Genomic DNA, 17,286 nt, shown 5'->3' with positions numbered 1-17,286 from the left:
ACCAATGAAACCCGCAATCCTTTCATGTGACATCTTGTCAGCCATGCACAGTACTTGCTCATCAACTGCATATTCGGTTTTGAAGCTCATGATACAAATTTAGGTTGAGACTTTTGAGGAATACTCTTTCGAATAGTTTTGACACGACTGATAGCTAGTATTATTCCTTTATTATTGCGTTGTAGGTATTTGCAATCACTACTATTGCTTTTCTAGATTTTGCAATTCGTTTGAGGACACTTCATTAATTCAAAGTTAAAATTCACTTTTTGACTGGCCATTGTGATCGACTAGCGGGAGTACTCACCGGACAAACAGCTAATGACTCAATTCCGAATACACTTCGTTTCCGTTTGGCGTTGTTGAACCGTCGTGATTCACCAGCCGGTCACGCAGCGTGACATTATTATGCAGCGTTTGCATCGGTCGAAAGAGGCCAAGCGGTGGGACCATACAAAACCACGAAAGCTGTCGAGGCCATTGTGCGTAGACGTACACGCAACCCAATGCATTATCTCACGCAATGGGACACTGACATCCCGTTTGTGGTCTCTCTGCGGCGCAAAGAGCCACACAAAGCGACAGGCGGGCGCGCGGCACTGCCTACGGAAAACTGATAAGCTGCTGGAGCCTCCAAAGGGAAACGAGTTTCGTCGTTCTTGGATCGAAATCGTTGCCTCGTCCTGCCCGCTGTTAGACTAATCGTCGAACGCGTTCCTCCGTCAGGCATTCGAAGAATTTTAGCTACGACGTCTTCGCGCCACCAGCTTTGCACGATCGTCGGGAAATATTTCTTCCTCCCGTATTCCTCGACAGATTTCTTCGCGTTATCTTGCCGAAGAAGCAGTTGTCTTTCATCTTGCGTACAATTTTTCCACGCTGATATTTGAAAGTAGAAACGGGATGATTTATCAAAAGTCGGAATTGTCAGAGGTGGGACTATTGATACAAATAATTATAACACAGCCTGTACTTCGACACATCACTTGCGTTACGAGTTAGGATGCCAGAGTATTCGAAGAGAAGTTTTCATGGGATGTTTAGTTTAAACGAACGTATTCAAGCAGACAGCAGAGGTTGGTATATTAAAACATGGCACTATAAACATTAAAGAGCATTAAAGACGACAAGTCACGAGCATCCGAGGCCAAAGAGACAGGCAGATGTTGTAAGTCGAGGGAATGAAGATCATTTCGAAAATACCCTATTGTAGCTACGTTCGCGTGGCTGTCATTGTGACAAGCGATGTTAAAAGGCATTACAATGAGGTCCAGGCTTGGTCCAAGCTCCTTGTCGCGTACCGTGTAGCCTCTACGCTTCTACGGAGCTGTGTTAACTATTAGAAGGCACTCGAGAAACTCGTCTGCATCATAAAGAACTTAGTTCGCACGCATAAATTGCTTGGCGCTCGCGGTAGATTCGTCAACGTTTGTGCTTCGTTTCGAGCAGTTAATTGCCGATTATTACGGACGCGTGCACGCACCAGATGTCAAAGTAACAGGCACGTGGTGTACGTTTATTTCGTACTTGCATCAGCCAACCAATATTAATTCTTTCGGTGCAAATATTCAGGAACAATTGTTTTCATTCAATTTGAATAAGAGTTCAGCAGAAGTTCAGTCAATGATTCGTAAATTGAACGTTTCTATCTTGGATTGCACGCAAAATGAGAACACACCAACCCCGAAGCGATGTTCATTTTAAGAAACATTACTGTAAATTGAGCATCGATGAAAATTTTATTGCAATAAATGGAGTTCTACCGTACCGTACACTAGTACGAGTCTTTTTCAATTCGTTATCTTCATCCGAGAATGCATACTTTCAAACGAAACGAGTTTCGTAATCACCGTGGTGCTTCCTTACGGAAAGCTGTCATAACAGCGAAGAAAAACAGGCCGCGGCAGGTTTGATGCCACCGTGAAACGAACAATAAATAACGCTAACTGCATCGAAACGGTCGTAACGTTTATATCTTATCATCGGTGTGATTAACGCACCCCGTGCTATATCCAGCGTCGCGGCGATGTAATTAAATGACTCAGTGCGAAGCCGGCGAGCAAGTTGGAGGTTTCTCCGCAAACATGTTGCAGACTTTTTCCGCGATACGGCCACTCACGGACGTCCACTGTTAAAAAAGTTTCACGGTTGGTTCGTTTAAAGGCTGCTCGAAAGGCTTGTCCGCAACATAAAGGCGCGAGTTACATAAACCCGTGGAGCGCTCCGACTGAATCTCTCGCCGTCACTCCTGACTCACACCTCGTTCCGACTAGTTAATTATGGGCTATTTCTCGTGACGGCCGGAATTAAATGAACTGTCCAACAATACGCTCTGTTGATTCGGCGGTTGGACTTCGCGCGATGGATCAAAGAAACGATTTCAAAAGCGTTGCTTTCCTTGGCGCTTCTCACGCCTCGGATTGTTGCTCTTTATTCACCGACTTCGCCGTGTAATCTTTCGCTGTCCGTTTACGAAAGAGGTTTCGGTGTTGGTACAACATGTCTGACAGAACGTCTGTATCTGCCGATGAGCGATACGTTAATATAGTGGGTTGTGAATTCTTTTTAGATTTTTTCGAGTAACTCCAAAATGGCACACAGTAAAATTTTCTTTGCAAACAAATTAGTTAGTACGTTTATTTTATTTGCATTGAGGTTTTGTGATAGCTTTGAAAGTCACGATGTCTGCCGTGCTGACAGAACGTCGAAATATTATTCTGAAAGTACACCGACCGGATTCAGCAACCTCGAGGATTAACTGTAGTTGGGAAGAAACAAACAGATGGATAAGGGCAGGACGAAAGAAGGTAGTGTAACGCAGAAGGTAAGAGGAGCAGAAAAGGAAAAAAGGTAAACAGTTGCAAAGAGAAATGCAGAACATGCTGGCGGGGAGGATGGAGTAAGAATGTCGGACGCATCAAACGCACCGCTGCTCAGTAGGAAACGCATTTTGGACCTGAATAGTGGCGCAGGGGAAACGAGTTTTCGTTTTATACCGACATAATCGCGTTTCCTTCCGCTGTCATGGACGATCTGGCCAGTCCCTAGTCGAAAAATTAAAACGTCTGCGAGTCAGAAGTCATATTATGATACACTGATCATCCCGTTATGTGCATGTGTAAAATATAAAAATCTGATGCAAAACAATACGAGATACAGAGGGGGTGATTATAGAAAGTGACAAGGCGGGGGTCGCTGATTTTAATCAAACTTTTCCTGCCGATTCTGGAACAAAAATAAGTAGATACGTGCCAGGGTGCTTTGCCAATGCTCGTTATTCATAAAGATATTTAACACTGAATGTTTGGACTTTTATATACAGGGTGTTCGGCCACTTTTGGGAAGAATTTGAATGGGAAATTTTAGAGGCAAAAATAAGATGAAAATCAGGAATAGTAATTTGTTGATTGAGGCTTTAAATTAAATATTAACTTAATTATGAGTACCAGTGCTATATTTATATTTTTTTCTGGCTCGATAAACGTTCGTTATAAAAAGAAGTGAATGGTAGCAAGAGAAACATTTCACTGTTTAATGAATGAGTAAAGAAAATGGCCCTCTAGAAGACCTCATTAAGGAATAAAAATGGCCGAAATTGCCCCAGTTTCCCTTAATTCTACTAAAACTTATCGACTTGCAACGTTGGTAAGGATAATTATTACGTATAAAGATCCTGCTTGTGAAGAAACAGAAGCGAAACAATAAGACACGGGCAAATAGAATTACGTCGAACGGAGTGCAGCAACGTCAACATCGTTAATTTGCATGGAAACAGTGTCCAGCGTGTGCGACGCACTTTCATTCGCTCCGTTTGATATCGTCCGTTCCTCTGAATCATCCTTAAAATTCCCACACTCCATACATCATAGACAAAGAGAGATCACTGACACAGAAGAGGACGCAGAGAGACGCAGGGTTAGTTTAAGGGCCTGGTGGCACGAGTCAAGTGGATCCTCGTTGCCGCAATTATCGCGGAAACGAAACGACTCCGAGAAACAATGCGACGAACGCCACGTAAACGATCAGACGAAGGAACGACGACCAAGAAAAGGAATGCGCGTCTGTGTTATGGAAATCGGAGCAAGGAATGCGCTCTGCTTGAAGAAAATTGGCATCGTGATCTCACACTTCCATGGAAATCAATTAAACCTGCTCGCGTATCGCTTCCTGGGCCAACGCGAGAGTTTAGTTTGATCGAATCAAGCTAAATTCATTAGCAATCATGCAGTATATAACAAAAGTAAGGAAACAGAATCGAACGAAACTGTTATAGTTTTACATATGAGAAAACAAATTAACTTATTAGTAGGTTAATAATATATGTCATTGAAAATTATTATCAATATAAATATAAGTTGTTCTATAAATAAAATTGGGAGGAAATGAGATTCACTCTATTCGTTATATGTGAATTCATCTGTAGTTACAATCGATTTAAAAGACAAGGTATAGGTTGTAATTCTAAATTCTACTATACAAATTTTAATTAGTTACCAATTTACTCTCGATTCCAATAATAGTAAAAGTGTTACCACAAAAATGACATTCGTGGTTGGTTTGTCGTGTGAACATTGAAAGTTTAAATATTAAAGTTTTAAATAGTGGAAAGAGCAAACTATTTTATTCGAGAAGTATTAAGTAAGATGTTGAAATTTTAGTTTTTGACTGACGTTAGTATTCTTGAGTCGGTAGTTTAAAAAAGTCTACTACGCCGTTTATGAGCTTCGATGAAAACGTTCCTCGTTGATGAAACGATCCCCGGTAAAAAAGTCCGTGTTTTTTGTCACAGTATATTGTCAATATAAAGGAAGACGTTAAAGCTTTAGGAAAAAAAACGGTAATGGAGTAACCACATGTGGTTCTGGAGCGAAATCTGACGTAGTCCTGGGACTGACGTCTGTCAACGATGAAGTAACTCCATAGTCGTTTTAAAAGACCTCTGTTCAACGTCCCTGCCTTTTTTTCTTTTGATGCATGCGGCGTGTATTATAATCATGCATGCGTTCATTGCAGTTTTTACACGATGATGGTACGTGATATTAATATGTTGTTTATTAAATAATAATAAATTAAATATTTGCGTGCTTCAGAAAGTCCAAATAACGATTAGTTTACTAACTATTGATTGAAACGTAACGGAGCTAAAAATTACTTATTATTATCTTTTTGACAACTACGTAAAATAATTTTTAGTGTATTACTTCTTGAGATGACTATTATCTCAGTGTGAATTTTTCAAAGATTAATAATGTCAATTAATTAAAATATTATGATTTTATTTGACACGTGGATTTTACAAAGTATTTTCAATATTTTTAGTAACCTCTCGACCATGAAAATGTTCGGATGTTTTGAATTCAAAAATTATTGTTGCTTTTGAACATTAATCACATATCAAATACTTTGGGACAAGTTGAAGGTTTTACAGAGAACGACATATTGAAAAACACCGGAGGTCTTTAGTCACCCTTAACTTCCCTATGACCGAAGATTCTTCTTCGTATTCGAGTCGCGTCTGGTCCCTTCATTAGAATAATTGCGTACCGCAGAATGATTAATACTCCCTGCACATGCTTAGACGATGCGTGTACGCAACGTCGCGTCTTCTTCGAGCAGCCATCGACATCTTTTTGTTCGAGACGTTACACAAAGTATAGCATACAAGTGGACCATTTTACTTTCCATGGTTTCAAATTAGGATTATACGCTGTTTCGAAATTCCTTCTGCCAATCATTTCATTTCTTTGGGGATTTATACAGATATTCCATATATTTCAATATGTATAATAAGTATGATGAAATTCAACATTCTAAAAATGTGTAAAAGTCAATATATGTATACCTGCTAAAAATGTAATATTTATTTGCATGCAAAATATTTTGATAATTTTCATAAAATCTGATAATACTTTCTTGTCCATTTTAATACCTTAATATAACATCTTAAATTTGCAAAAAATTTCTAAAAATAATATTTAATCGTTGCTTAGTAATTAAATTTATTTAATATCAGTCTACTATACGTAATGCTGCCCATTGACTCAGACTTACCTCACATTAATATTGGAAAAGAGATTTATAATAAAGTAATGGTCGTACGTAAGGGTTCGAGAATATTCTAATAGTTATGATCCCTTTAGCGTGGAATGGTTGATCAGAACTACTGATATCACTTCTATTATTACCCTTGTCGCAAGATGACATCAGCTTCTCTACGAGATGTTGCAACGGTAACCTCGTACAATGTAGTTTTAACTAAACCAGGAAGCGAAACTCCGTAGAGGAGCAAGAAGGTTCAAATACGTTAAAGGGACGGCGAAACACAGAGAAGGAAATATGTCTCGACGTACAACGCCGACATTTCTTCCCACGAATCCTCTGCGTGTGTCACGCTTCAGATCCACCCGCATGTAAATGTTCCTCCAGTATCATTTCCAGAGAATGAACGTGTAAGTAAAGAAAGTCAAGTTCTCCCACGAGAACATGCCCGCACCAGCTGTAACTTTTGTTTTATATAATACAATTGCTAACCTACATACGCCAACATTTTTATCTTTGCATTGGCGTATATTAAACGTATATCCAGTGGCATCCAAAATTAGTCAAACACTTTCTTTTATTATACTTTTTATTCCATCACAATCTAATCTTTGATTATACATTTTTGGAAACGTATTTAATCTTTTTAACGTATTTCATTTCCTTAATTTAAAACAATTTCTTTAACCAATATTTTTTTTCAAAACTTTAAGTCATAAACGTAAGACCACGTGCCACGTAAAAGACAGTATTTCTCGTCACAGGAGTGAATTTTGAAAAAATCACGTATTGTTGATTTTATATATCGTTTGTAATATTTATACGTCTCTATTGCTTTTGTAATCGGGTATTACTTGCTAGTATTTAAAAAAGAAAAAAAGCTATTTCGTAAATAGAAGTAACACAATATAATAAAACCAACATTTGATCAAAATAAAGTACGTGTAAATCGCGTCAAACCTGAAAAATTCCCACTATAACGTTATAGTATTCGAGAAAAAAGAAAACAGTGTACCATTCCAGGATTAATTAACCATTCGAATAATCGGGAGTACCCAACGTTTGAGCGTCCGATACAATGCGATACCGCGAAGATAACTCCCAGACGCGTCCAATGTGTGTACACAGTGTATTATAAATTCCAGCAAATACTTATTATCCTGTCTGGCGTGACACGTCCACGCACCTCCTCGGCTGAATTCCAGCGATCGCGGGGCAGCTGTGTGCGCATCGCCCCGGTTCCCGCTCGCAACGCGCAAGAAATCCAGAAAAGTTCCCTCAGTCTCGTTAAAAGCGGCCACTCGTTCCCGGAGTCGTTGTTTGTTGCTTCCGTTTGTTCGTTCCTCCTCGTCCAACGCATCTCGATCTCTCCCAACTGTCTTTCTCCCGCGTCCTGATCCCGTCCGCCAGCGAATGTCATTCCTTCCCTCTTGGCGTGCACGCATGCACAAACCCGCAGCGCCTTTGTTTGTTAATGTAACCGCGCTTCTTCTTCTTCATCCTCCCCCTCGTGGGCCCCTTCTTGTTCGTCCCTTTATTCCTCGATGATGTGTCCGCGGTTGGGCCTCGTGTGCGGCGATTTTTCTTCGCGAGAAGCCCCCCGGCTGTTCAACGGGGCCCCCGGTACCGTCGACTTTTTCGGCCGTTCGGCCTCGGTACACCGAAACGCCGAAAGATTTATGAATGATTGTAGGAGAGGTTTCCTTTGATGTGCTGATCGCGAAGGCTCGATAGATACAGCTGGATGACTTGGAAAAAGGCTCTCGAAGAGGGGCAAGTGTTCTGCCTTTTCTCTTATACTATACCAGTCCTCGGGGCTCGTAACTTGTAGCGTGTGTTCATGAGAATTTGGCTAAGTAAAGAAATAGGTCTTCAAATCCTAAGTTTAGCATATAGTATAAAATTTAGTATATTTTTATTCACGGATTCTAAATATAATTAAGAATACAGTATTCCTTGTAACAAAGTTTCTCACATTATCACTCACTATTTCTCATGCTTGTCCAAAATTTATATAAAGTCGACTTGGATAAATAGTAGCAATCAAATTTCATCTACATCTTCCTCAGGTTGTCTCAGCTCGGTCTCAAGTTTATGTCTACTCGAAAGGGCATACTGTAATCGAATGAAGTCGCATTGCCAACCCATTGGTCGAAATCTGACTTGCAAAAGAAATATTTTGTTACAAGGGTTGGTACATTATACTGATTCAAAGTTACGATAAAGAGAACTTGAAGATTTTATAATGATTCAGAAACTCGTTCAGATTATACAGGACGAAAGTAGTTAATGGTGGAATCAGAGGATGATTTGTGCGAAAATAAGTGAAAAGCACGGCTTAAATTGAGTTCACGCGTGCTCGAAAAGTTTATCGCGGTCGGATGAAAATTAATTAATCGCCCAAGGCCAGCAAGAAGTTATGTCCGCCGTTTACCTACAATCACCAATCTGTCTCTCATCTCTTCACGGAACCCACAGACGCGTACTCATCGTTTATGAAGCGGAAAAACAGTTCGACCGGAGAGTCGTGACTGATGAGATTCACAGTTTGGAAAGTGGCCTTGAGCGGTCAATCGAGTTTCATCAAACGGGCACACAATCGTGTAATCAGACAAATTCTTTAGGCAACGAAGCACAGATCTTTGATTTGATCGATACGGCGTCCATGAAGGATTTTTAATGGCCGCTGCACCTTGTTGTTACCTGAATGGAAGGCACCTGAAGGATTACAAATTACCTCGACCGATGATCGGTGCTTCGTCTTCACTACCTGAATGTTCGATAATCGATACATCGTCCTCGGCATTCGGAGGTTCGGTAATCGATAGTCCTGCCCCTGAATATTCCATAATCAATGCAAGATGTTCGATGTCGATACTCGATAATGTAATGGCCAGATTTGGTCGTTCATCTGTATTTAACGTTTTCAAATAACACACATTTTTGGAACATTTTAGCTTCGATTTTGGTAAAAAGAAAAAGACCTTGACTTATAATTAGGTTTGACAAAATTGCAATTGATCATTACGAAGCGAATTCTTTCGGGTTTAAGTAATTTTATTTCTTCGTGTTTGTGCATATTTATCAATTTCGTTAATTCTTAATATTAAATCGTAAATCAATAAATTTCGTTAAATGTTTTAGATGGATTATTTTGTTACGATTATGATATAAAAAGAAACAAAGTTATAGCAAATCTATTGTATAATTCATGGGAAGAATTCGAGTAAGTGTTTTAGTAGAAGCAGTTTATTTTAGAGCGAGTTTTACTGCTTCAATACTGTACTATCAACTATCGACGTCGTTGTCTTTATGACGCTTTACGATTTCTACGAAACGTCTGACAGTAAAAGTTAACATTTACGTTCACGGTATGGTGGTCTCTAATAAATGCAGAATGCAAGTATGTATATGGCTCTCTCATCGATCGTAATTGTCATGTATTCTACAGAATGGAAATGTCAAGAAATACAAAGAACAAATGCCATTAAATCGTAAGACATACTTCGGTTACGAATTTCCTGTGCGCGTTTTCGACAATTTATATCGCATTTTCATCCTGTCTCTGCCATGCTATTTAGTTTAAATAAAAGACAATTCAATTTATATATTCCTACGCGTTTATATGTTCATATCTTTAAAAACTTGCATAGTATTTTCATCACTTCTTGGTCCAAGTATATTTGATTGGACGTTTCTTCTTGGGTCTTTCTCACTGTTTAAAGTCTATTATTTTTGTAATCCTTCTAAGGATGAGACCTTAATATACTTTTTCAAGATTCTACATTAAAAATTCTCTTCCACGCCATCCATTTTGAAAAACATAGGATTGAACACTGACAAATACAGAGCAGGGGACGAAACAATGAGACGATAACGTAACTTCGTTATAGTAAAAATTTGTATACGTGAAACGACGATACTTTGTTTAAAAAGATAGAATCGCTAATAGAACTACAACTTCTTTTCTTTTTTTTGTACCAAAGATTATGGTTTGGTTCTCTATTGACATTTTGTTTACCTTCACAAATACATCAGTTAATGATCATACATATCATGTATGAAAAATCGAGGCATCTCAGCTGAAATTAGTCTAAGAAAATGCAAACAAAATGCAATCAGCTGCTTATAGTGCCGGGCTAGAATAACCTTTTAAGATCCAGACACAGTTCTCGGATTTTACTGATTGCGAGCATTCCATCCTTTTCCTTATTAATCCTCAATTATGATCTCAGAGAGGGTATTGTTCACCGAGTGACACTAGGAAAGCACTGGTTCCTGTTACCTCTGACAACAATGTCTACACGAAAGTGCATAGGTCAAGACACTGTGTACCGTTGGACCACCTCGTCGCGACAGACCACGAAACTGTAGCGTTACCAACGAAAGACAGCTCCCCGTGGTAAGTTTAACGTTTCATACACGAAGCAGTGAAATCACGATCTTTAAGGTCCCTTACGTGCAACATACGTCCGTGTTAAAGCCTGGTCTTGTGACTAGGTGGTCTCACTGTCTCGTTCGAGTACGAGTCGAACAGGCCACAAAAGCTTCCCTCGTACCGGTTACGGACTGCTTCACGATCGCTCGCTATCGTTCGACCTTATAAAATCAGACGTTCCTCCTCTATTTTACGATTTCACGGAAGATCATCGCGCACTTAAAACGCGATCATCCCTTTTTCATTTGTTTACGGCGATATCAGTGTCGTGGAACAATGATTTCAAATGGATGCATCTACACCGACTTTGAGAAAGGCATCGATTCGGTTGGAAACTTTCTGAATTGGATAAAACAGCTTTGTATCAGGAAGGTAGCAAATTCGTTTTCTTATACTATAAACGTCACGTTTGGTCTCAGGATTCCTATCTTGGATCCCTCCTTTTTAAACATATGTAGGTGCTCTGTTATGTGTTTTTCGTTCCAAAAAAATACCCTCTTATACAGAGTGTTGCCGGGTTAAATGCTCAAACTTGGCATATGAATGTAGAATCGTAAAAAAAGGAATAATTGATAAAAAATGACATAACATCTAAGGAAATACGTGAACAATTATCTGGATCACGTTACAAATTAAAAAATTTTCCAATATTCAAAGTTGCTCTACATCGTAGACAGAAGAACTTAAAATATTTGTTTAAGATGTTAGGATAGCTGGAGCTTGCAATATCTTCTTAGGTTGCAAAGATAATATTTTAAGTCCTATCTTAACAATCCTAATCCCTGAACCATTTAATTCAAGTGTAATTTAGACGCAACAATTGTGCATTTAATCATATTGTCCAGTTCATACGTAATTAGCGTGAAACGATATTCGTTCGCGTATCTTTGTTACCTCCCCAGGTTGAAACCTAGAAAGTATTTCATTCGAGTAGGTAGTTAATCTTAATAATAGGCTCCCCGGAAAGTAAACGCCATAAATTTTACGGAAAAGATGGATGAGTCACTGTTGCAACTTGCGACGAAAGTAATGCATTTGCGGTGCATTCATTTCAGAGAAGGCCGAATGAACAATGCTCTTTGTCGTGGAGTTGCACCGATCTGTCACCGTTGTCCGTGAACTTCGAATTTAAAAAGCGTTCGGGTAATTCACCGGGAACAAAAGGTAGAGTCTTCGGGTCCTTCTGCGAGCGAATGGAAATCATTTCGCGGCGACCGGGCGCGCTGAATGTTACGTGCGTCGTGTCGCTGGCACAGAAAGCTAGTAAACGTTTAGTCGAAGTATGTAGTTAATCTTAATAAGCGACTCTGCGAAAGTGGAGACCATAAATTTTCGGGAAAAAGATAGATGAGTAATCTTGGAAAGTCGTAGGCGACCCGCTTATCGCGGCTGCTTCATGAAGATGCAATGACGCATTAATGCAACGACACGCTTTGCATCAGCAATCGTTTCGTTGCAATTCTCCCGAAGGAGGCGTTGGGCGTTCCCGATCACGGTGGCTGTCGGGCGGACACCGACCAACGCTTCCACCTTGAACCAGCCAATATCCCCTCGTTCAGCAATACAAACGCAAGAACAATGATTTAATGTCCGTTTTCTATCGCGCGAAATTCAAATTGCTTCCAGTTAATTATCCATTTCCGATCGGACGTACAGTTTACGAAGCTTCCTTTTTTTCGCGTAAGTTTTTCAGCTGGAAAATAGGATTCTATTTCAAATTAACTCTATTTCTCAATCAACTTGTGTCAGCTAAAATATTATTTCATTTTTTACCGAAATATGGCAGTATATGATTCGTAAAATGAACACGTGAATCATAAGTTGAACATTTCTAATCCTCCCAGCTGAGGGAATCTTCCTTAGAACCAATGAAGCGTAAAAGACATTTAAAAAATAATATTGTTGTGTATAAACATCTGCTGTACGAAAGATGTTTACGTGTCTTGTAAATAAATACAAATATTTTTTACTTTATGGTCCTTGCATAATTTTAAACACCGTGTTGTCTTCTAATTGCTTTAAGTAATTGTTGTATATCTTTTGCACAGTGTTTGGGGTCATTGTCTCGCATAAAAACATTCAAACAACTTTATTGTAATTATTTATTTTAATTTAGTTAGAATGTAATACATCTGACGATACATATTCATCATATACTATTATATTATTAGATTATTGAATAATTTAACGTGGTAAATAGCATATTTTTAGGAAAATCTTTCTAGAGTTAATAAACTGTAGTCTTTAAATGCCAGTTGGCGGAATCTGACACAAAGCATTGTCTTTCACACTTCACTGAGTTTTCAACTTACGAATCACGTGTTCATTTTACGAATCATTGCCCTAGATGGCGGTACGTTAATCTATAAAATATAAATGCATCCATTTCCCAATACAAATGTACATATGTTGATGAAATCTTGGATTAAATTTATAATAGAGTGTTGCACTGATATTATAATTCACATTTTTACAGTAACGTGCAAGTGCCCAAATACGGTAGTAGTGGAAGACACAAATGTACAGTGTCGTACCATTTTGTCCCACACTGTACACTTGCACATCTGTTTGTCCTAAATTGGTGCGTATCCGTGGAAGAAATACCTAGTAGCAGTTCCATTGGCCGTTTCGTTTTCTGCGTAGGGCAGTGACAGCTCGCGCGACCTTTTATCGCGGCGGAGGACCGAATTAGAGCTGGTTCGTAGAAAGGGTAGCCATTATGGAAAGCTTGGCCGCTAAGTCGTGGGAAGGTTAACGTTCCGTCGTCGTAGCGCCGTGTCGAATCGCACAAAGTGTTCGCGGTGAAATTGGTTTCAGGGCTCGCGTTCTCCCCGTCTCTTCCGTTGCCCTCTTTTAGCAGTAGACCCCTCTGCTTCCGTCCTCCTCGGTCTTCTCGTTCCACGGTTCCCTTTTCTGACCCCCTTCGTCTCTTTGTTCCGCCATCTTCCACGTATGTCCCTCGACCTTATTTTGCTTCTATCTTTGTATCGCGTAAGTTAGCCTAGACGCTTCAGCGACGCGAAATATGTATCGCGGGTCGAGCTGTGCATCCGAGGTTCTTGAACCGAAAGTCAACTATACGTTTCGCTGTTCTTTCGATAAATTATCGCCAAAATGTGATTCAAACGCTCGAACGTTGATTCGCGAATATTGTATCGATATTTGAATAATTTAATTTTTTCGATTGAATAAAACTTGATAATGTCAAAAATTTAAATTTTGTAAAAACGACTTCGAGTTGCATAAAACGCGATTTACTTTTAATAATTCTCAAAGTAGCGTCGATGGAATAATTTTTGAAGAATAGCTTCCCTCGTATTTGGCTTACTGTGACTGAAAGTAAGAAATTTTATTAAAATCAAATGTGAGATCCATCGTCACAGTTTTTATTCGCTTGTTTGTCAGTGATCTCATGGAGACATTCATTATGCAAATTTACATTGATGATTAATGTCCAGCTGTGTTATTTTTAGAGCAGACTCTTTGGAGATTTATCGAGTCATAATATTACAATTCATTAAGCTGTCTCTTGAACGTTTCGTTTAAAATATTGTGAATCACTCGAGTGCGTTGCATCCCTTATGTCGTTCGGGATATGTGCACAATTTCACCCGATGATTTATAGTCGCAGATACACTTGATAGCTTCTATTATAACAACAGCATCGTTTGTCGCAAACGAAGAGTTGAACAAATTAAAGCAAAGCAATGAAATCCAGAGTTTTTAATTTAATGCTCGCTGGTGGTCAAATTAATTTTCATAGTTAACGTGAGCTTACGAAGTTTTCAGAGATTTATATATTCGTTATTACTAGGAATAACTTGATTAGGAATTTCTTAGTTTCGTGAATTAGAATTTCAAGAAATAAATGGTTTGGAAGGGTAAATAATTTATTTTAAATACCGATTGCACCGCTGTTCCTTTACGATGATTTTAAATTTGCGTAAAGCTGTAGTGAAATATTGATATTTAATCCGATGTCTGGCCCCAACGAGTGATAGTCGATTAATAACGTCAGCAATATTGTTGACAGCGTAATTACGTCTCGATACATTATTAATTACACCGAACGATTATGCAGATCTTAAGCAGATTGAAGACACCACGCAAAGATTAAATTTAATTTAAAAATTCAGTTGGTACACGATGAAATTTTTACACGATACGACGAAACACGCAACAAGCTGGGAATTAAAGAATTAAGCGACTATTCGTCAGCCACGGTTCTCGCGACTCGCGTATGGGCAGAGCTTCATTGCTTTATCACACGCCATTAATTTGCACCCGGTTTTTCTTCTATCGTCTCGGTGGACTGCCACGGCTAAAGTCGCGTGTGAATAACAGACAAAGGGGGAGAAAACGCTGCTTTCGAGCGAGCATAAATCACAATTGAAACGTTAACTGGTTTCTCAGCGCCTTACATGGCCGTCGACTTTCCGCCACCAAATGTGGCCATACGTTTCATGCAGATGAATGCTCCGCCCAAATATATCGCCGCTCGCCGATATAAATTATCCTGTTAAACGAAAAAGGCGGTACTTATTTTTTCAAAGGATCGACTGCATAATTTTTTCAATGCCCCGACCGTTATATTATTTCATACGCTGCTTTCGCTGATTTCTTTTCGCTTAGTTATTACACTTTCACTGAATGTTCTGATTTCGATGCGTCCATAGTCAGTTCTTACAATTTTAAGTGCGTTATGCGATTTTCAATTTGTCGTATAAGTAGTTCTAGTTACGGGTGGTCAATAAAAGAATAATTTTTGCAAGTAAATTGTTAGACTTAGAACTGATGTTTAGCCAAGATGATTGTTGTTATAATGTTTTGCCTGATGGGATCGTAAGAGAGAATGTTTTCTTAATTTTGTAGAATAAAGGTAAATTGGAGTACTGTTGTTCTAAATTACCTATACAAGAACAAGATCGCGATCATTTTCTAATTGGACCAAATTTTTAAATACTTTTTGCTCTTAAAGTTTATTGATCTCCCTATAGTATTATGCAATTTTATTCATCTTAAACAAATTGATGTTTCAAATATACTTGCTCCGCTTCGTTGAGTTGCTGTAGGTACGATTCATTATAGAAGAAATCTATTAGATAAAATTTTTCGTATTCGCGAATCCGTGTCGATGGACTCGTAAAGCCCCGAATGTTTTCTGGAATCGGATAAAAGTGAATAGACACTTCGATTTCTCAGTCGGAGCGACGCGTCGTTAAAGGGTCGGGGTCGGTGCTCGTAAATCCACGATTCCCAGGATTACGCCGAATCCAGGCAACGGTACAGCGGTTCCCGAAGAATCTTTGGATATTAGCCGCGGCGGAGTGTCACGGTGCGACGTTTTGAGAAACGGGTAAGGTGTCGACAAGCCGGCTCGTTCATTATATCTTCCACGGGGTTAACGCACCGTCCACAATCACGAGATGCACGCACCTACGTGACCGGCTTCCACAAGCGTTGACACATCCTGTCGCGAGCCACACCTGCGATACGATGGAGAAACGATACGTAGTGCGCGCGCGTTACGATAAAATTGCGGGAAACGATCGTCGGAGGCAGGAAAAAAAATATTTGCCTCGCGTCGTTTCGGCACGGCTGTTCGTCGGACATCTTTACGGCCCTCTGTTCATCGTCCTCGACGGGGCTTTAATACCTCCGCCATTGTTTCATTAATATTCACTCTACACCGGTGGAAGAGTGACGTTAAACTACTGTAATACATTTCCAAGATATTCCTTCTCGAGCAAAAAATAAAATTTTGGGTTTAACGACACGCTGTACGCACAATTTTCGAATCGAGAATATCCAGATATGCATCTCATTTATTGATAACTTTTTAATGAAGCTTTAAATGATTTTCATAACCATTTTCTTCTTATTTAATGTCATGAAATATGTTGACAAAGTTTGAACATTGAGACACTCAGTAAAGTAGTGATTCTTAAAATTAACGTGATTCGTAAGTTGAACACTTCTGACCCTCCCAGATGAGGAGATCATTACTGTATATCGGATTTGATGGAAATAGATACTTTGTTCTCTTCTCAAAACACATTTGTAAAGCAGTGTTTAACAATATTATCATATAATCTCTATCTTACTAAATTCAAAATGAACCTTCACAATCTAGAAACAGGAAGTTAGTCAATTCGAAAATTTCAATTCATCGTTTTTACCCTTTTCACTCAGAGTTTCGTATTCCATGGCGCAGTTATCACGACGCGCTGTCAACAATGTCGAATATGTTAAATAGCGATCGTTGGAGGCAAGGTGTAAATACTAGGAACGGTTATATAATATACACGTAGGTAAGATCGAAACGCGTGGATCTCGTTCGAGCGATCGATAAAGCGGACTGACGATGGAATTTAACAAGATCCACGCGTGACAAAAACCAGTCGCTGTAGGTACTTGAGCCCACGGAGGAAAACCTGGTGAAACGAGAGCTGAATGGTGCAGCAGGCATGACAATGGCACTGTTGAATGAGCTCATGAATGATCGAAAGAATGAAGAAGTGCCACCCGTTAACAGGTAATAAACAGCCTACTACTACAGATCATTCCAAACGATCTCGCGCATTTTTCAGCGTCGACAAGAGTTGAATAAGGAAGCACGAGTCGTAACGAGCATACCAATACGCTTCCATATCAAAAACGTTTTATATTACAAAAGTATTAAAACTATTAACCCACTAGGTAAAAAATAAATAGAAAATTCCACGCTTGCTTTTAAAGGTTTGCACACTGTTAGAAGTATTTTCCAAATTATTTTGTTTACACTTAAAATAAAATATATATTTATATAT

This window comes from Colletes gigas, unplaced genomic scaffold, assembly GCF_013123115.1.
Source record: "Colletes gigas isolate AHSC1104 unplaced genomic scaffold, ASM1312311v1 Colletes_gigas_Sc00017, whole genome shotgun sequence".
Lineage (NCBI taxonomy): Eukaryota > Metazoa > Arthropoda > Insecta > Hymenoptera > Colletidae > Colletes > Colletes gigas.
Note: the sequence above shows the minus strand (reverse complement) of the source record.